Here is a 23073-nt window from a genome sequence, read left to right as displayed (position 1 = left end):
CCATGCTTCATTTTTAAATTAAGCATTTTGTTTGCATTAGCACATTGTGAATTTAAGACCAGTTGTGTGTGAAAAAGAGGTGAGATGATAAATAATACCCTCCAGCTATTACTAACGTGATTAACTTCAGGAATAGCTAACATAACAAAGGTTAAATGACATTTAGCTATATCAAAAGTATTTAACTACAAGTATAGTTAAAGTACACAGAAGGCAAGTAACAAAATAACATATAACACAGAATGTTTTGATAATCTAGTTCGACAAATACGACATATGAGAGTTTCTTTGCTCATATAAGAAATATCAGTTAGATTCAAAAGTTTGTAACTTAACCCTAAAGTTACATTAACAAGTTATCACTATAACTTAATAACTTTATCGTATAAACTCAGACTCTCACTGATGGTAAACTTGAATCTCTTTGAAGACGAATCCAGACTCTTCACAAAAAATATAAACGTAAGAGCAACAACTGTCAACTCTCTTATTAATCGATACTCTGCCAACTCCCTTGACGATCTTCAATAATTTGTCATAATGCAGAAGATAAACTGGTTTACCTACGTACAAAATTTTCACAAAAATATAAACATAAAAACAACAACTGTGAATAATGAATTTTACGTTCAAAACTTCTGCCTTTTAAGGAGCTAAGAAAGAGAACTTATTTACCTTAAAATTTTCTTAAATATAAAGAATGTGTTTTATCTTTTTCTTTAAATGAGATATTTGAGAAAGATCTTTTAACTTCCTATTTATAAATGATCCTAAAGATAATGAAGATATTTTGTGTTTCTTTAAATAATCTAACAACCTGCTATTAAGAATGTTGACCGGTACATGATGCATGATGCATGATGCTTGATGTTCTATGCTCTATGCTTTAGATTATATACCCTATGTTATATACTAAATACTAGCTAAACATAAGATACTCGCTACTGAATGCTTAATACTTGGTTATTTGCACTTTATTTATTCATGTTAAATATGCCTAATACTTACTCAACCCAACGAAGTAAAAAAGAAATGTAGAAAAAGTGAAAGAAGAAATAAAAATAAAAATCGGAAGAAGAAATAAAAAGAAAAACAACAACAACAAAAAAAAAAACTTTTAAAATAAAAGAAGAAGAATAAAGGAAGAAGACACTTGGAAAAAAAATGGAAAAAGAAAAAAGTTGTAAAATGAAGAAAAGAGAAGAATAATAATGCATTTAAAGTTAAAGCCGTAGTTTTCACCGGTTTAGTAACCATTTTAATATTTTGTTTTTGTTTTATTAAATTATTTCTGCTTTTTATTTTTAAAACTTTTATCGATGGTTGTAGCTTTTAAAATTTTGTTTTTGCAAAATAAATTAAACTGTTGTAAAAAATAAATAAAAAATATTGTTAACTTTTAAAATCCAAAAATAAAAAGGAAAGAATTACTTAATAAAGCTTAAATAATTCAAATGACACCTAAATTTGGAAAGTTTTGATTTTAACTGTAACCTCACATAGACTTAAATTTTGAGTGCTAAAACAAGAAAATAAATTTAGCTTTCACTTGTGTTCCTATTGAAAAAACTAAAAGTAAATGTTTCTTCAAAACATAATCACTTTTGACTTACTTGAAATATTCTTTTTACACTTTAAGAGTTGTCTAGATTGAGAGAACTAGGACGTTGAGAATACGTATATGTCCTTCATTGGTACAAAATTTGTAGTTTAAACACAAGAATAAGCTATTAACTTGCATCATTTATCTCCATTAACTGTAAGCATTTAAAATGCTCGATTTGAATGAAACAATTTAATATATACTTTTTTTTTTTTTAATAAATTAGTTTATGTGTATACACATACACTCATATTTATTTTTACATAAATGGTAAAGAACGGATGCAATAATAAAAGTACTGATTATATTTGTAATTAGTTAATGATGATTGTGATTAATATAATATCAATTTATTTCTTAATAACTTTATAATTAGTTTATTAATTCTTTAAAATTTATTATTTATTTCATTTATTAATACATCACAGTGATATAAGTTCATCAAATTAATCATTTTACCAATACTAGTAATTAATTTCATTTTTCTATTTTAAAATTGATTTTACATTCAGTACTTAAATAGGACAATTTATTAAAATAGTGTAGTTTTAAAAACTTATTATATATTGAATGCACTTTGAAATAGAGATAGGGACATAAAAGGGTAGAAGATGAGTGTTCATCGCTCGTCCTCTTATGATATTTGGACGTGAAAAAAAAATATAGGAATGGTAAAAGAAATGATGAGTGTTGAAATAGGGAGCAGTGTGAGAGAAATTATGGCCTTAATAAATAGTTTTGGAATGAGGTTATTGTGATAAACAGTTTTCTAAATATTTATATCAAAATAAATTAAAATAATATTTATAAATGGGAGTAAAATTTTATACTATCCATAATCTATTAACAAACTATTGTTATCTTTAGGGATTTTAAATTTTTTTTTAAAAGAAGACGAATATATACGTGGGTAAAATAAGATCGATTCTCACACCTACATGTTTAAAAATAAATAAATAAATAACGACAAATTTTGAAGTCCTTCCTCAAATATAATATTTTTCTTTGACAGCTAATTCCACATACAACTCCTCACTATTTCTTGCAACTTTATCTTTTCATGTAAACCAAAATGGTAAATAAAATAAAACAAAAATCATTGGAGGTTGTGGTCTTGCCTAATTTTTTTTTTTGTTTGTTTATCATTTGATTAGTGAATCAAGAAACATAGTCTTGTTTTGATTTGATTGTATAAACAAGTTGAGGATTTTGATTGAGTGAAGCCACTGATTAGTGAAGATGATATGTTACTTGTGGACAAATGAATCATTACATTTTTTTCATTTTAAAAATAGTTGGCTAATAAAAACAAAAACAATTAAATGCTAATATAAAGTCTATTTGTTTATTAGATGTATCACATAAGTTGGTTTAGTTAAACGATAATTGGCATGATCTTCAAAGGATTAGAGTTCGTTTGAGGATTTACTTAAGATAAAAATATTTTTGAAGAAACTCATTTTTGTAAAAGTTGTTTAAAATATACTTTAAAAAATTATGTTTCTAATTCTTTTCAAAATAACTTATTTTTTGAATTAAATACTTTTGAAAATGTAATCCAAACTTACGATTAATCTTTTATCTTCCAATCATGTCTTGTTTATAGAATTTGGCTAAATATTCAATTTTCAAATTCCAAAAACCAAAATGTGCTGTGGTAGTGATTTCAAATTTTATTTTTTGGTTTCTAAAGTTTAAGTCTATTTGTTGGATGTTTTGATATAATAATTTGCATTATTTTTTTTTTTTAGTAAAATGGTTTACTTCTTGGCCAGACTCTAAAAAAGTTGTTAATGAACAAAAACATATTTTAAAAACCAATCTAAAAAGTTAAACACATTTTTCTACTTCTAAATTTTTTGACTTGTTACTTCTTTTTTTTACCAAGGTTTCATGTTAAAATTTTAAAACCATTTGTTGTCTAAATTTGAATTGGACTAAAAATCCACTAAAATATACAAATTATTCTAAAAGTCGAAAACAAGCATACTTGATTTTTAGAACTAAAATAAAAAAATCAAATAGTTTCGGATGCTTATTATTATTTTGGCTTTATAAATAATGGATACCAAAACATTTAACATTTAGAAGTATTTGAAGAGATAAGAAACGGTAGCATTACATTTCTTGACGCCATGAATTCGTAATCCTACAAAAAGTGCATGCTTTCCCATCACTTTCTCATTTAACAAATTGACCAATGTCACCATCTGCATTTATTATCTTACAAGTGAAAAATCAAAATTATCAACTTAATATATGGGTGGTGGGTGGGTATAGATCCAACACATCAATTACTACCTCAAATGCTAATGAATTGAAAAACTCACATTTTATTAATTTTGAGAGTGATTTTGAAAATGGTCTTTTAACTCATAATAGCCTAAATTCCTATATAATATTACAGGAATGATCCAAATTATTAATAAATTTCATAAAAGTCTTAAATGTACTAGTATATTACATAAATGTAGGCTCAAATTACTTTAATACTCATTTCTATTATTTAATTGATTTATAACAAATATCTAAATGAAAAAATAATGAATACGATTTTGGAAAGAAGTGGAAAACTTTTCATGCTTTCCTTCTACGAAAACAGTTGTCTACTCCTTCCAACGTGGATTACAATTTTTACTTTGAAATTTTAGAGAGTTCGGAAGTGAAGAAGAAGACAGTCGACGGCCGACAAATACAAAACTTCTCGAACATAATCTAGTTAAAAACTTCGAGGTTAGTATTGTATTCAACACATATGAAACATTAGGTATATTTTAGATATTCAATTAAATAGCCAATCAAATGAAAATGTAGTTTTAATGTGATACATTTTAGGGTTTATTGAAATTTCGGCGGTAAAGAAGAAAACTTTCGATGGCCGAAAAATACAAAACTTATACGACATAATCTAGCTAGAAATTTTGTGCTTAATATTATATATATTCAAAACAAATGAAAACATTCGGTATCTTAGGTATATTTTAGATTATATTCAATACATATGAAACATTTGATATATTAGGTATATTTTAAATATTCATTAAATAGGCAAACAAACGAAAATTTAGTTTTGAATGTGATACATTTTAGAGTTTATTAAGAATTCAACGTTGAAAAAGAACGGTCATCCTATCAAAAAAATAATAGAACTATATGTCAGTATATAGTATTATTGTATATAATATGAGGTATATATACTAAAACATTGAACATAACTATTATAGATTGCGGATATATTAAAGTATAATGTAATCAAATACATTTATAAAGGAAAAATATGTATGTATGATCATGTCGTTTACTATACTGTTTTAGTAATATTTATTCTACAAACAAAAAATTTAAACACAAATTATGTAGGAATTATGTATAAGGTATTATTGTATGTAATATGAGGTATACATACTAAATAACATATATAAATTCAGTGTATATTTTATTAGTGAAAGTTCTTATATCAATTTGTTTATGTTTTTTATTTAAATATTCATATCTTATATGGTAAATAATATGTTATGTTTGAAATAATATTGATTATGTATTAAAGTTGTTCATGGCTAGAGGAACATAAATGAGAAATAATTATGATGAGTATATGTAATATATGTCATTAAAACATTAGTTGATGTTTTATATGGTATATATCATATAAAACATCAACTAACATATAAAACTAATATAAATGTAAATAAGATGTGGTATATATAATAAACCATGTATACAAATTATTATAATGCAACAATATTATAAAACTAGTATAATCATAAATTATATGTGGTATATATTTATAAAATCATATCAGAATAACATTAAAATGATGGGTATATTGTTAATATATACGATATATACGCAGATGATATACTCAGAATGAACTAATTATGTAGTTTTGTTGTTTAACTATTTAATTTTAAATTGGTAAAAGAACAAATGACTTACTGTAGATTTTATCGTAGCTTCAGATGATGGAGAATTGTATATGTCGGCGACTTGTTAAAATTCTGCAGCTTACAGTTATGAGAAATTTGAATACAAATTGAGAAAGCAATGTAGTAAGAAGTTTGAATTTTATAATTGAATATCTAAAAACTTCAAATGACGGAGAATAATAAGTAAAAATAGTTGTCGGTGATGAAGAAGAATAGGTATATTGTGACTGCCAAACAGAAAAAAGAATTAAATAAAGATATAATTTTGGAAAGAATATATAAATAGTTTACTACAAATTTAAAAAAAAAATTATAAAAATTATAATTTATAATTAATTTAAAAGATACTTAGAACTTATTACCATGTTAATTAATCAAATAAATTTAAAGAAGATGTGAAATTTATATTAAATTCAAACCATTTTAAATAAGGTAATTTTTCAAATAATCTTATGAATATAATATCTCAATAATATTCGTATTATATAATTAATAATTAATGAAAGATTATAATTGTCCCTAAAATATTTTCATTCTTATTTAAGAAAATAATTTTTAAATGATAATTTTTTTATTAAATTAATGTCTTATCTTTTGTAAATGTATTCAAAATTATATTCTAAGTTAACTTTGAATAATAAAAGATGTGTTTCAAATTCATTTTTGTTTATTTGAATACTAATAAAGGTGAGTCTTTCACCATTTCAAACATTCTTATATTAACATTTTAGAATGAGTGAAAAACACTTAATAACAAATTGATTTAATGTTGGGTTTAATATTCTTAAAAAGTGCATGCAAAACCATTATATGATATATAACAATTTTAAAAGTAATTCCCATCCGAAATAAACTTTGAAGTTTCATAGTAAACTATTTTAATATCTAATGCATGTTCCATTGTGGATTGGGACATTTAAACATCTAATGTGGAAAAACCTTATCCTATTTCAAATTCAAAGATTCTAAAGTTTCAAATATAATTTTGTATGTTTATTATTGTGTGATGACAATTTTAATTTTATCTACTAAAAAAACTCAGAGCTTGTCAATAAAAAACAATATATTTATTATGCTAAAAAACAATATATTTATTATGTCTTAAGCATGACACCCCACCCACCATATTTTAATACTATAGAACTTAAAAAATCTTCTTACCAACCATGATTTAATACTCAACTTATCGACCGACCAAACCAAAGATGACTAGTCAGTATAGATTTGAAGAAAAATCAAATTGACAACATTTAAAAGAAAAATCAATTGATTGGCCGACGATCGATTTGTACTCAATCGAAAACATTTACTAGACCAACCACAGTCTACCCAACTCTGAAGTCTAAGTATATACCACACCGACATATTGTTAAAAAAGATACGTGTGTATAATGATTCATTACCTGTGAACACTAGTTTCATCATAAATTCCACTTGGGAAAAACTTGAGAAAATAAACATAGATTTCAAAAACAACACAAAAAAAAAACGAAAAGTGAACTTGTTAACAAATAGAACTTTAATTATTTACTAAAAATCGATTCCAACATAGAGACGTGAGAGGAAAGATAAGAGTCAATGGTTATCACAATACAGCAATGGTTTTCTCAATTGGCAGTCCTACATATTTGACAAAATGGCATCAAAGAATCAGCATCACTCTTTGGTCTTATAAATAACATTCAACAATATTTTTCCATATAGAGATAAAGATCTTTAAATAATGAATTCAGAGATTCAAGAAAATGAAAGTTGGGTCAATTGTCTGTTGTTCCTAAGAAAAGAACAAAACAAAGTCAACAAGGGCAGCCAAGAAATTCACCACATTGAGAACTAAAATATCTGAGGCTGGAGGTAGGGTACAACCTCCCTACAAACATTAGATATTGTAAGTTGTAACATCCAAAATTTCTATTACTAAATATTTTCAAAGGCAATGAAGATTTGGAAGCCACAAAAGGAAGGTCAAAGCTTGCATAAAGACTGCCAATTCATTGCAAGTGCATATCCTAGCTATAGAATGATTTGCAAATGTTAATCAACAACTACTGATATACGTACATTTGAATTTTAATAGCGGTCGTAGGAAGATGGTCGTCCCACCCTGCTTGGGCGATCGTAAGGGCCTGTCCTATCTCTATAACTTCTGCCCTCATGACGGCCAGGACCTCCGCTACCATACCTATCACTGCCACTCCTCGGACCAATATCCCTATCGTAGACGCGGTCTTTGACGTAGCCATTTTGAGGATAACGATCGCTGACATCATACCTATCACTACCAGTAAAGCGATCTCCAGCAGATGGGTACCTGCAGAGTTTGCATACAATTGCCAAAATTTCAATAACATGTCAATCAAATCATATTTTGAAGTAAATGTACGAGTACAAAAAGTTGGAATGGGTGTTAACACATGTAGATCACTATTGTAATTGTTATTAAAACAAAGAAAGGATGTAAAGCAACCTGTCGTCGAAGTAGCGGTCTCGACTTCCATACTTGTCGTCTCTACGATCAAAACGATCTCTATCACCATATCGCCCTCCATTATAACGCTCATCCACATATCGGTCACGATCTCCTCCAAAACGATCCCCACGACCATCACTATCAAATCGAGAACGTGAAGAAAATGAACCTCTACCTCCACCACGTCCACCACCGACTGAGGACAGTCTCGTGCCCAATGCCCTGGGCGTCCACACTTGAAGCATTCATCCTGCCCCACAGATCTATCTTTTCCTCTCCCAAAACTAGCCCTACCACCAGATGAATAACCTCCTCCCCTGAAGCCTTGCTCAGTATCATCACCCTCCATCTTGGGTTCAGCCTTATTTACTGAGATAATCCGCTCACCAAGCTCCTGACCATGCATCTCTCTTATTGCATCATCCATCCCTCTACGGTCTGCAAAGGTAATAAAACCAAACCCACGAGGACGACCTGTATCTCGTTCTAACATGATCTACACATAAACATCAAAAGAGAAGCTCATCCAACAAGTTTCCATTATTATAGATGAATCAGTATTAAATTAGTTCACAGTACACGTCCAACAGACTGACTGAAAATGTTTTATAGTTAATGCAGGGAATATAATTTGTGGAAAACAATTAAAATTCTTGACAACTTACTTTTCCTTCCAAGCAAATCACTTAAAGAGAGACTAAATGATATACTTGGAAGGATTCCGTTTTCCCTTCAAAGCTCTGCAGTGTGTCCAACAACCTGAACCCAAGACTTAAAATCTACAATTAAAGAGCAACTTTAACCTCAATACCCACAACCTCTTTGGGTCCAAACTAGGAAATTTTCCATGGAAAAGTCAGGATCTTAAGCTCTTCAAGCTAAAAAGAAAGCCGTCCATGAAGATGATTACCCAAGACAACATTCCTACTGATCTGCTGAAATTACTCCACCACCAATGCACAGCCTTAATTTATTGTAGCATTCAGACAATATTGCATTTTTCGTAACCCAGTCAGAAAAAAGTTGTTTCTTATCCAAAAGGTAAAATAAAATAATAGCCCAGGCAAACAATTCACTCATTCTAGAGTCCAGAACCCAGAACATGAGAAAATCGAGAAGAAAAAATTCTTGGAGAGATAATTTTTTGCTAGTGTTTCTCAACATCACGCCACCACCCAATTCAATACCGCAGTAAGTACAACAATGCATTAAAAATATTCCTCACCTGAAATGCACTTCTTAGCTTATTCATATAAACTGAGTTCCTCCTTTTCACTGAACAACTAACATAGCAAAATCAAAATTCAGATTCTTCTGCATTCTGGTGTCATCTCCACAATTTAATTCAATTTACAGCGAAGTCTGGTCATCTAAAACAGAACAAGCTGGTGCTGACAACTAAGGTAATTTCAATACAATGTCTCACATTTTCTCAAGTGAACTAACTCTAAAATGTTTCAGCAATAGCTTCCTTCCATAGCCAAGCAACTAAAATAAATCCTGACGTCTAGAACCGTAAATTCTAATTTGGTTATAAGAAGTTCTCAATCCACAGAGTTGCCAAGCAAGAACCTTAGACGGTATGCCAACAGCGAGGCAGGTGATAATGTACTCCCCTTGAATGCATTTATTCACTATTTACACTGACAGAGCAAGAAAATAACCAAACTCCGCTGCATTAGGCAATAAAAATCAAGTTTAATATATCTTGAATGCTATTAAGGACAACTTTGCAAAATCTCTTAACAAGGAGGCCCGGTGTAAATAATTCTTTTTTTAAAAAAATCTGAACCTTAAGAGTTCTAGAAGCATCTGTTCAATACAACTTATGCCCAAATCTAATCTCTGAATTGTCAGTGAAGTGCGGTGTACTAACAATAAATGGCAGCAAGATGACCAAGAGAACGCCACTCTGATACATTTCCATGAAATACAAGTGTTACTTTCTCATATACTTTGACAAGTAGGAAACTACATCAACAAACCGTATGTTGGACACAAAAAGTTTAGTTTTGGGAGAAAAGAGTCTTGATCTAATTTCAAAAATTGTGCCAAGTTTAGATTCTCATCCCGAGACGAAACACTTCACCAGATGTCCTAAGAGAGGGAACCAAGTAAAATTTCTGAAACACTATTGTGACGACGTTTTTCACATAAAAAACCATCAGTTTCCAACCAATTTCTTCCAATGTAAGCATACTGATGGATAGATTTCTTGTCTACTAACACCATTTCTTCAATTTTATGAAAGAATTCAGCAGAAAATGTACGAACAGATCCATGTATTCAGCTTTAAGCTGACTCCCTGAACCATATTCTACATAACAAAAGATCAAAGGATGGTAAGAAAGAGAGCCTGAAAAAAAACTATTTGCTATAATCTTGTAAGTACAACTGATCTGAAAAATTCAGATTCATATAGCTTAAATAAATCAATAAATCCTGAAATTTCATCCAACGTCCATGTGCAAAAAATTTTATTTATAACAAATAAGTAACATAAGATTATAAACAAAATTCACACAACTAATAAAATTCAATTGGCATGCATTGTAGAGAAGGAAAACCCATAAACGGCAAGGAATGCCGTCAAATAATAGCAGGCATCTTCATTAAAGAAAAATTAAAAATCAAGGGGTTCACATCTTTGATAGTCTTTGCTAAGAAAATACATTAGACTCCTCATCTTCTACCGCATGCATGCCAAAAAAAATTCATAATATTCTACAGATTGATGAACAAATACGAAGCGTAATATGACGAAAAAAGAAAGAAAGGAAAAAAACGAAAGTTTACTTGAGTTCGAGCATTTTGCCGAAGCGAATGAAAGCGTTTTCGAGCTGACGCTCTGAAATGTTCCATGAGAGGCCTCCAACAAATATTCGATACTCGTCTTTCGAAGCCATTACAGTTTTCGGGTATCAATCAGATAAAATTCCTGCAGAAAACCGGAAACAGAATAAGAAAAACTCAGAAAAACAGAAATGTAGCGTCTTCGTTGGATTCGACATGGGCAATTTGAAATCAAAATTGAAGAGTTTGCAGAACGGAAAAGAATTAACACTCGCCTTTGTGACGTGCAGTGAAGCAGTGAACTCCAAAAGGTTGAGGGTTTTTAGGGTCCAACGTTTAAACCCTAGCGTCTAAGGTCCGTGGTCGACTTATTCTGCCGTCCGTACTAAATTCAAAGTTTTTTTAGTTTGGTCTTGGGCTTGGTTTGGGCCTGGGCTTTACTCTTTTCTCTTTTCTGGCGGTGGACATGAACGACTAAAATTATAAACATATTATAAGATTTATTCGAATTTCTCAAATATTTTAAAAATATTCCAAATTAACTCATATTTTACGTTAAATATAGGACTCAAATCATCAATTTACCCATCTTTATTATTTAATAATATATTCAAAAAAAAATGTAAAAAGAAAGTGAACCATAATTAAGATTTACTTTTAATAGATATTTTAGGTAAATATGGTAAGTTATTAATTTTATCGTGATAATATTGTAATAAAAAATGTTTATTAATTATTATTTGTGTGTGATTTTGTTAAAATTATTCTCTCACCATATCTCTCTTACTTTCCAATCGTTCTCTTGGTGCATTGTGTTGTTCATATATTCAACGTAATTGTAGTATATTGAATAATACATTGTATATTTTATGAATTAAAGGTTCTTATATCAATTTTTGTAGGTATTTTATTTAAATATTCATATATTATGTACTAAATAATACGTTGTGTTTGAAATAATAGTGATTATGTATGAAAGTTGTTTATGTTTACATGAACATGAATGAGAACAAAATATAATGAGTATTTGTAATATATGTCATTAAAATATTGGTTGTTCTTTGGTATATGTAATATTGAGAAAAACTGAATATGTTTACAATGTAGAGACTTTGACGAAATAATTGAAGATCCAATTAATTGTATGAAAAAATGGTTGAATGTTAAATTGGTTTATGAATAGTATATAGAAAACAATGAGTTTTATATTTTATGAATAAAATATTATGCTATCAATTTGTCAAACTGGTTTATGTATTTTATTTTAAATATTCATATTATATGTAATAAATAATAAGTTGTGTTTGAAACAATAATGATTATCTATAAAGAGTAGTATGTTGAATATAATAAATTGAAAAACTTTGTTTAGTACCGTAGATGGAAATTTATAGAAAAATATGGAAATAAAATAAGTTAATTAAAATATGGAATATGATAATTTCAAATAAAATTTTGAATCAATATACTAAAAGTTTAATAATAATAAAGAAACTTTGCATATCTTTTGGTTATAGTGAATACATCCACAAAAATATGAATAAGATAAGATAAACATGTCGTAATTAAACAATATATTGAGAACATGACCAAAAGATATGATGAACAACCAAAACTTAAAAACGTGATCAAAAGGCATATATCAATATTGAAAAAAAACAAACAATATGTTTTTTTGGCCATCCTACAAAAAACAAATGTTATAACTATATATCACTTGATATTTATGTTGTAAATAAGAAGGAGTATATATATATATATATATATATATACACTAAATCACATAACATACATGTTATATTTTACAGGTATGTTGTATATATTGTTCATTTAAAAAATATATGACAAATAGAAATATATAATTATATGAAGTGAGAATATGTATATATGATATTTTCACGACATATTATAAATTCATTGAGAATATGTATTATACTGTTTAAATAAATTTACATATTTTAAATATTAATTATTAAAGAATATGTAGTTTACTACATATATTTTACCGTATATTTAAGATAAATGTTTATATGACTAACAACATAATATTACTATATGATAAACAAATAACATGTCTGAAGTGAAAATATTTTTGGTTATTGTATGTCATTATATATCTCTTATTGTATATATGAAGTGTATATATATAAACAATACTACATAATGAGCTAATATATATATGTAACAAATCACATAATATATATGTATTATGGAGTAGTATATATATGTAATAATTAGCAAAAACAATGAATTGTTACATAATATGTGTATGCAGTGGTACATAAATTAAGTATTAAAATGGCATGACTAAAAAGATTGTGAACGTATTATCCAATATATAATGAGTATATATGTAATATAATACAAAAATTTACTTCAAATATACATACAAACACATATCCTATAATCTGTATATATCGAACATGATAAGAAGATTAATTGAATTAGAAATAACAAATTTGTTAAGGAAAAAAGTTATGTGCTAGAAAATAGAAGTTAAATATTATACTAAAAGAATATTAACTAATTCAAAATCGTCAAATCGAAAGAGAATAAGAAATAACAGGTTTATTTTTCTATTAAGAATAAGAAAAAGAAAAAAGAATGAGTAGCCTATTGACGATAAAATGAAAAAATATTTTTGATTTATGATTTAAAGTGACATATAAGTATCATATAAGGATATATAATTTATACCATATTTAAATCATAAACAACTAATAAATATTACATTAATAAATATAAGTATATATTATAATAATTAAAATAAATTATGTGGTTGATAATTAAGAAAAAATTCTTAAGATTTTCAAAAATATTAAAAAAATATCTAAGATTTGCTGATGTAATTTATTTTTAAATAATTAAGTTAAAATTAAACTGGTAAAAAGAAATAGCACAATCTTCTATTTAGATAATAACTTGAAAATTTAAGATATCTGTGAAATATGATCGTTTAGGTTTTTTTTGAAGATTTTTTTTGTAGCAATTTTTTTGAATAATTAACAAGTATATAGCAACAATTTTTAAAAATAGTAAATATAACAATGATAGATTTTTATTGCTGATAGACTTATGTGGTTTATCACAATGATAGATTTTAACCGATTTTACTATATTTACAATTTTTTAAAAATGTTGCTATATACTTAATTATTTTTAATATAATTATATTTGTAACTATCCCTAATAAATAGAAAAGGATAAAAATTACTTTGTAAAAAAATTAAGAATAATTTACATAAATGTAACAAAAATCAAAATATTTACGGCTTATATAACAAAATAATATAAGCTCACAACGTGTGATCATTTTTTCATAAGTTTCATATAACCCCTTGCAATTTATTAATCTCGGGCAATTTATTAATCTCGGGCCATCTCGATGCAATTAAGGTTCGAGATCGAATAACTAAAGACAAAAATCTTTTATCACAGGGCATCTTGGGGCAATGTATGTCCGAGATGGAATAAAATAAAGATAGAATTCTTTCACCTTGAGCTATCTCGGTGTCACTAAAGCCTGAGATCCAATAACTAAAGGAATAATTCTTTCATCACGGGGCATTGTATACCTGAGATTGAACGAATTAAATACATAATTTTTTCATCTTGGACATTTCACTATAACTAAGGCTTGAGAATGCGTATCATGATCTATACGATCGTTTAATTTGAAAGTTATCGTTTAAAATGAAGTATAAATCATGTAGATCTACACTTATGTCTTTCATCTTAGGCCATTTTGGTGCATTGTATGTTAAATATTGAATGAATTAAAGACCAAATTATTTCATCTCGAGGCATAGTATGCCCGAGATTGTGTATCAAAATCTATACGATCGTTTATCGCGCGCGTGACCAATTATTACGTGTTGACGGGAGTAATTTTGATATTTTATCTTGTAGACTTGGGCGAGCATGTTGCCTGAGGTAATTTTGGTATTTTACATTGTGGCCCTGTACTCTTTTTTTCGTTTTCAAAATTGTTTCGCTTAAATATTTTGCTAATTTGTTATATTTTTTAAAAAACCTAACAAATTAACCTTTAAACTGGTTTAGGTTATACTAATTTGAACTATAAAATTTCAACTTTTATCCGATTGAACTTTGAGCTTAAATAATTGCTCCAAATTTCACTATTATTTAATTCATTCTAATTCACATTATATATATATATATATATATATATATATTTTAAGAAAAAAACAGTTCTAAATCACAAAGCATAACGTGTGAGTGAACATTTTCATCATATCACCAAAAAGCTAACGATACATTGGAAAACCAACACAGTATCCAAGAATATGAATACAAAAATTATAAATCACAAAGCATTGTAACCCTCTAATAAAGTGCAAAATATTTATTTATTAATTTAAGTATATATCTTCTAGAATGTTTCCATAAATACATCCAAATCCAAAAATAACCATCTAATATCTCTATGGCTAATTGATCAAAATGCAAAATCTAATTGCATTTCTTTTGTTTTCCTTTTCCCATTTTTCCATCAAAAGAAATAAAGATACTAGCTAGCTAGAAGGGATCAAGATTTGGTTGAATATTGGAGCAAGTATTCATTTACAACAGCCATTTCACTGTTTTATTGAAGAAATTCTTACAATGTTGTATAACCAGGATGGCATAAGATATAAATAACAATATTAATGAGATATAGATATTATATGTACTATTCACATGCCTGTACATCATAAATTGACAATTGTAAGACAACTGTACCATGTTTAGGGATGTAGTTAAATTTCATTCAGGTAGCAAGGGCAGCCTAGAGATGCCAGTTCCTTCATCAATTATTGATTTTAAAATCGATTTTGGTTCTTTGAGAGTCTTGTTCTTCAACCTTACCGGAAGAATTTGCAACCTGGGGTTTGGATCAGAACTGGAGTACTCAGCCGCTAACTGATAACTTTCAACAAGTTCAAGTTGCCGGGCAACAATTTCGGAACATCGAGGTAGAAGTTCCACTGGCTCTCCACCAGGAATGACAATATATTCAATGGCAAGTCTAACTTCCTGTCAGATTTCGGAACAGGAGAAGATTAAGACCACAGAACAAGAATATATGTCCAAAGAATCGCAATAGTAAGTGTAAAAATGCAAATTTTGAATCATTAAAATTGGTTTTTTAAAACATGTTTCAAAGTGATTTTAAGTTTTTAACAATTTCAGAATCACTCCTAAACAAGCTCATACATTGTACAGAATTAGGTGAGTAGATTAACATGAATTTAGATTCTTGGAACAGGAGTAGAATCCTAGCCACATGTGATGCACTTCTCGTTAGAAAGGGATATCATAGTACGCTATGATGCTTGCGGAAGACAATAGAATTGCAGTTGAAATTGGAATAGAGTGCCAATGAAGCTACTTGTAACTTGTAACCACATACAGCGCGAGTTGTACCAAATGAATAGAAGTTTCAGCATATAATAATAAAATTATATTAGAAGTTGTGCTAACTTTCTGAAGATCGTGCTATCAATTGGTATGGAACTTTGACATATCAAATCAAAAATAACATCATGCTATAAAATTCCAAAAAAAAAAAAAGACATTTGCTGCGAATTTATAATTCTAATTGGATAAAACCTCTTGTTAATAATTAGTGCTAATCGCAACAATGTGCTAAGGATTTTGACAATCAGAACCAGTGAAATATGACTAAAATTCAAATTTTTTTACTTACACGAATAATTTGAATAAGCTAATGTCGAGTTTGGCGTTTAACTTAAATGCAAAACAACGCACCTGTACACACACAAACAAAAGCATCAATGTGCAAGGAAATTACCTCCAATGCATCTATCTCTTCTAGAGATGGCTTTCTTTTTGGTGCATCATCTTCTATTACAATGTCAGGTGTCTTTCGTGGTTTTTTGGATGTAGAGCTGGAATCTATCTTTATAATCATTCGTATTGCCTTCACCATTTGAGCCATTGTGTTCGACTGTATAACGATAAAGTTGTAAATATCTAAAGGAAGAATGTGTATATTTTTTAGTTATAGAAGTAAAAGTACCTTGATTACAAACACAGGCAAGTGGTGAAATTTTGCTACACTTCGGATCCATGGGTTTTGCTTCATTTCATAGCTGGTTGCTAATATTGCATCGGCAGTTTCAATGTCATCAGTTACGTCTATTTCATTCTCAAGCTCCAATACTTGTGCCACTTGAAGTAGATCAGATTCAAGAATCTGGAAGTGCCAAATCAAGGGTGAGATACAGTAATAAAAAAGTGCATATGATTACCACAATATTCCATCCCATCCCAAAGCAACCGCCCCAACACCAAACCAAAAATAAACAGAAGAACGTTTAAGTGTATTAATTATAATTTATAAATCAAACATAGGTGATTTACCTTATAAGAATAGACTTGCACTGGTGAGCTCTTTTTGCTCACAGATCTACTCTTAGGCTGATGAGAAAAGTGGCCAACGTCTTCTATGTCAGAATCATTATCAGCAATGACGTTAAGATCTTTTAAATTTACTCTTCCTTGAAGAATCGTTTCGTGTTTTGGAGACGACTCCACGGAATGGTTAGCATAAGTCTCCATCTGGCGTACTTTCAGGTTAGAGTCACTATGAGCAATGATGTTACTATCTTTTGAAGGTAATCTTTCGTGAAGACCAAGACTCTTGACATGATTTGGTGATGACCCATAGAATGGTTAGCATAAGTATCTACATGACGTACTTCAAAAAGAGGAGGTTTTCCTACACCAATGAGAATACAGATGGCAGATGATCAATTGCAAGAATGTAAGAAGGAAAGGATTACAGTTTAACAATTCCAAATTAGTGGAGAAAGTACCTGCTAATATTGCATCAACTGTTGTATCCAGTCTGTGATGAACACGACATTCAGTTTTGGATATCATCTCAACTGCACAGGTAAAAGTAGAAGGTCCTTTTCTCTCAAGAATTGTCTTCTGCACTTTTCTTTTCCTTGCTTCCTCATCACCGAGGGTCACACTCTATGTCCAAGAAAACAAAAATGAGAGCAACTTTCATCAATATACTTCCCTTTAGAAAACAGGATTTGCAAGACAGCTAGCAGTTCACAAGATAACTTTTTTCCTCCCCGACGATGTGCTAGAAATGATGGCCATGGAGCACATCTTCATTGAACATTGGATTAACAATTGCTTTGTACTCTAGTTAAAGACACATGCAAATGCATTGGATGCAGGCTGAGAGAAATAGAAGGATTTTTTTTCACACCTCGATGCCGCCAACAAGGATTTGCAATGATGGATTTTTTATGATGTTGTCAATGGTGATCCCGTGAGCTGTCCCTACCAGCTGAACCCCTCTTTGAGCAATGGTGCTGGCAGCTAGTGCTTCAAGTTCTGTTCCAATTTCATCAATGATTATGGTTTCAGGCATGTGGTTCTCCACTGCTTCAATCATAACCTACAAAGAAACCAACTCGAACCTTGATTTGGGTCTATCAAATGAAGTAATGGTTAAAACCATAATCGTGTCTTGTGCTCTCACCGTGTGCTGCATGTTAACATTAGGGACTTGCATCCTCCTTGCACTGCCTATTCCTGCATGGGGAACATCTCCATCACCTCCAATTTCATTGGAAGTATCCACAATAACAACACGTTTCTTGTGGTCATCTGCCAACATCCGAGCAATTTCTCTGCACAAGTCAAAGAATACAAAAGAATGATTTTATTCCATAATTCGATATGGTAAGTAAAGGGAGGGTAGACCATAACTTCAACAATGTAAGACTTCAATCAAAGTTCAGTTTAGCTCATTCTTTATGGCCTATTCTTGGAGTTGGAAGTTGAAAAACAATATCATCATTTTTATGGTGTGGGGTTTGAGATCATTGATGCAAAGACTTTTTATAGTACACGTAGCCTCTAATAGTTTTCTTACACTTCTTTGTACAATGTGCTGCTAATCAAGAATCAAGAAAAAATTGAGAATAATAAGGTATTGATTCCGGTTGTTCTTAGAATCTTAGTAAATTTACATACCTGATTAGTGTGGTTTTCCCAACTCCTGGCGGTCCAATAACCAAGATGGAACCTCCACCCTCTACTAAATCACGAATGATCTCAGCACTTCCAGAGATAGAACGTCCCACCCGACAGGTAAGGCCAATAATTTGCATTTTACGGTTTCGAATTGCACTTATCCGATGCAAAGATCTGTCCATGCCAGATCGGTTGTCATCTGAGAAGTCTCCAACCTAAATAACAAACCAACCCAAATTTATTTCATCTCACCCTCTAAATGGCCTATTTAACTATACGGTCTTCTTTCTAGCCTGGTTATTTAACAGCACAAATTTGTGCCATGTTTCAGTAAAATTCTACACAACCAATCACAAAAGGGACCGAGTTAAACGCTGCAAAATATGTATTGTAAAATACATCAACAGGGGAGCTGAATCTTAATTCTTACATAGCATTCCATATGAAAATAAACTCCAGCTCATCCACAATTCCCAACTTTATGCATAAATTATACAGAAAATAAACATTAATTATAATCCAAGTGACAGTGAACCATAAATATTTTGGAGGATAAAATATACTCAAATTATCACCTTAGCTATCGCGTGGCTTAGATCTTCATGCTTCACAGGCTCTTCCGAAATGGGCCAGTCCCCGATGGAAACCTAGCAATTGGGTTCCTCCCCAAATCCAACACCACTTCAATCAATTCCCGAAATTCAGTGTGCGATCTCAGCTCCTTCCTCATCCTCGAAGGCAAAAGTTCAATAAACATCTCCAACTCCGCAGTAGCCTTCGACTGCGACGAAGTCGAAGCAGAGTCCAAATCCAAGCTAGAATTCGAATTCGACAGATTCGTCAACAACCCATTACCTGAAAACAACCGATCAGACGACGGCCGACGAATTTCAGGGGAACGAAACGACGGAGCCGAAGATTCAGACGAAATAACCCCTTTACGCACGGGACGTGTTCGACGAAACGACGAGGGGAATTTCGAAACGGAATGAGAGTTTTGCAGATATGCAAGAGTCGAAATAGGGATTTGGTTAGCCGAATGCCATGAACTGTGAAGATCAATCAGCAAAAAATGCGAATTCAAAGCTCTCATCCTCACTAACTCCTTAACTTCTGAGAACCCAATTCCTGTTACGAAATTCAAAATGAAGAGAACCTCAGATGTGGGGTGATTGAGAATGAGTTGAACTAGAAAGATTGATGATGGAGAAGAAGAAGAAGAAGATTCGGAGTATCTCCTTTTCAGGATGAAGATTTTGGAGGGAAAGTGGGAGCCACAAGAGCGAGATACGAGCTGTTATTGACCGTTGAAGCCATCGGAGGATGTAGCAACTTAAAGAAGACCACACATTTTTATTATTGTGTTTGGACAAAAATGAAAGTGAAGAAAAGAAGGTTTAATTGAATAGAATTGTCTTCTTTTACCCAAATCCTTGGAACTCTTTGAAAAAATCATCCATTTCCTTGTTGGCCAATTGCTTGGAACTCTTTGTGGAAATGCAACCTTGAATCCTAAACAAAATTGCAAGAACCACCCATGTTCTATTTTGTTAGTTATAATCACATTCATATTTTCAATTTGCTCAGTTTGTACTTTTTGTGCTTTTTAAAGGATTGCAATCAACCCCTCTTTTAACTTAAACGTTGTTTATTAATTTAAATCACATAAGTTGCAAATTTGTAATAGAATAAACAAACTTGGGAGAGAGTACGAAAGAAGAAAGATGAACACTTTCAACCACGAAATCCTTTGGAATTCTATTGTTCATAACAAAGATTCTAACCAAAAAACAAAAAAATTAGAGAAAATATCTTGAACATGTTAGGGAAAATGTAAAAAATTTCCAAAACTCCCATTTAACATCAACTCACACCAAAATATTAAAACACACACACACAATTTGCTAAAGTAAAAATTTTGAAAATGTTAATATCGATAGAGTGAACTTAGGGTACGACACTTGTGGCATTTTAAAGTCATGTTGTGGTAGTTAGAATCGATCAGAAAGAAATAGCATATAACATTTTGTAGGACATCTAAAGTGGAGGTAACGATCAAGGAAGACGGTAGGGATATCAGACATTTGAGTGATGAGATGTTATGTATCAAAGAAATAAAGAGGTGTTTGAAAGCGAGTATTTACTCAAATTTTGAGGTTAAAAATGTAGTATCTTGAAATATATGAAATCAAATTGAAACAAAGCTATAATGCTAGGGGTAAAATTGTAACATTTTAATACTTATATATTAAAACAAAATCAAAATTAAATATTTAAATGTATAACATCTTGGAATTAAAGACTCAATAAAATCTAAACTAAAAACCTATGGATGGAAACAATATTTTCTTTGAAAATAATAAAAAATGAAAGTTAAAAAATTTCAACCTACCAGATTGGAACCATTCATATTGTTTTATAATAGGTAATAGATGACTATTTATTGGAAGACAAATTGTATAATCATATCAAGCTAGTATTGATATGACAAAGGGTAAGTAAACACATGGATGTTTTATAAATTGCTATTGGTTTTAAAAATCACAATTTGTTCGTAACTTATTTTTTATTAATATTATTATTCATAAATTGAGAATCTCAAAGGGCTTAAATTTGAGAGTGATTGTTGTTTCATAAACTGTGCCAGCCATCATACTGATCGCGTGATGTGGTGGTGTGGTGAGATGAGGAATAAAATCATATATTTGTATCTAATAATATTATTAATTGATGGTTCATTTTTCTTGTTTATCCATTTGTTTTCTTAATTAATTATTTGATGGCTTGTGATTCAAAGTCTTTTAAAATTATCTTTCATTTTTCAAAAGAATATGGATGAAAAATATATTTCTATCTTTCGTTTTATTATGTAAAAGAGAGTGAGCATTATGATCGACTTTTAATACATATGCCATCGAGATAGACGAGATATGGATAATCATATCTTAAGTGATGTATGACAATTGTTTTAAAGCACACAGTAAACCAACTAAACGTTTTAAAAATTTATGAGAGAAGACATTTAATGGTATAGTAGTTAGCAATGTATGTAAAAGACTAGGTTTTATTAATTTTAAAGATAGATGTCATTTGGATCAATTAGTCTTCCATTTAAAGGAACAAAATGTGAATATGCCAATTAAAGTCAAAGACTTGAATAAGAAGAAAAAGAAAAAGAAAAAAAGACTCCGACCTGCCGGATTCGAACCAGCGACCTAAGGATTACAGATTGGATATTCCCACTACAGTCCTCCGCTCTACCAACTGAGCTAAGGTCGGATTTGTATAATCAACGGCATAATAATTATTATAACTAATGAATATTTAAAATTTTAAAATATATATCTCAAAATTACTAGAATTATTTATATACTAAGAAATTTAAATTATTTATTATATATGCTATAGATCTGCTGTTTTCCACTTCTGTTTATAACTAAATGTTTGATTTTGATCTCCTAAAATTACCTTTTAAATAATATATAAGTTTCATTATGAATTTTTCTTTTTTCTATTTACATACGCATTTCACATATGTTGGAAGAATCAAATCCAGGAATGCAACCAATCTCAAATTTTATAAACAATATGGTTTGTTTCCAAGTATCATTCTTCAAACTAATAACAATGGATCCATGTAACTTTCTAAATTATTACACTTACTAGTTTATAAATAAATTTAAAATATAGCACAATCATAAAATATTTACAAATATATAAAAAAGTTGACCAATGTCAAGTATACCTTTAAGTGGCTATTGTTGATAGAAGTATCGCTAATAACTGAGATCAATGACAACAACTTACAATGAATTTCTCAATTTGAAAGTTATCCCTAACAACATTATCTACCAATGACATAAACTTATGACATAAACTTATGACATAAACTTATGACAACTATTAACGAAATTTTTCAATTTAAGAAAAACGAAAAGAAACATTCCTAACGATGACAAATAAAAAATCATTTATAGTAGCCATCAGCCATAGCAACTAATAACAAATTATCAATAATAACAACGACCACTAATAACTCTTAATTCAATAAACTTGGAAAGGAACGTCCAAAATTATAACTATAAATGAGTTATTTCAGTCTTTTACTAATTCTTGTATTATATATACAATTATTTTATTCCCATGTTACATATTATATATATATATTTTTTTGTTTAAATGCCCTTTATGCAAAGTAGTATTTTAAAAAATATTATTTAACTAAATTGATTGCAATGATGAATCAAACTCATATG

The 23073-nt window shown here is 29.6% G+C and overlaps 1 non-coding gene and 2 pseudogenes across 1 annotated transcript; all 3 read right to left on the bottom strand.

Annotated features, from left to right (window-relative positions):
• Positions 1-7230: 7230 nt before the first annotated feature.
• LOC116402161 lies at positions 7231-11187 on the bottom strand (annotated as a pseudogene).
• Positions 11188-15328: 4141 nt separating this feature from the next.
• On the bottom strand, positions 15329-20182 carry LOC116402239 (annotated as a pseudogene).
• Positions 20183-22004: 1822 nt separating this feature from the next.
• TRNAY-GUA lies at positions 22005-22096 on the bottom strand. Its single transcript is given in 2 exon segments — positions 22005-22040; positions 22060-22096. It is a non-coding gene; the product is annotated as a tRNA-Tyr (tRNA).
• Positions 22097-23073: the final 977 nt, after the last annotated feature.

This window comes from Cucumis sativus, chromosome 2 (assembly GCF_000004075.3).
Source record: "Cucumis sativus cultivar 9930 chromosome 2, Cucumber_9930_V3, whole genome shotgun sequence".
Taxonomy (NCBI): domain Eukaryota; kingdom Viridiplantae; phylum Streptophyta; class Magnoliopsida; order Cucurbitales; family Cucurbitaceae; genus Cucumis; species Cucumis sativus.
The sequence above is the reverse complement of the archived record's forward strand: the minus strand, read 5'-3'. Positions and strand labels throughout refer to the sequence as shown.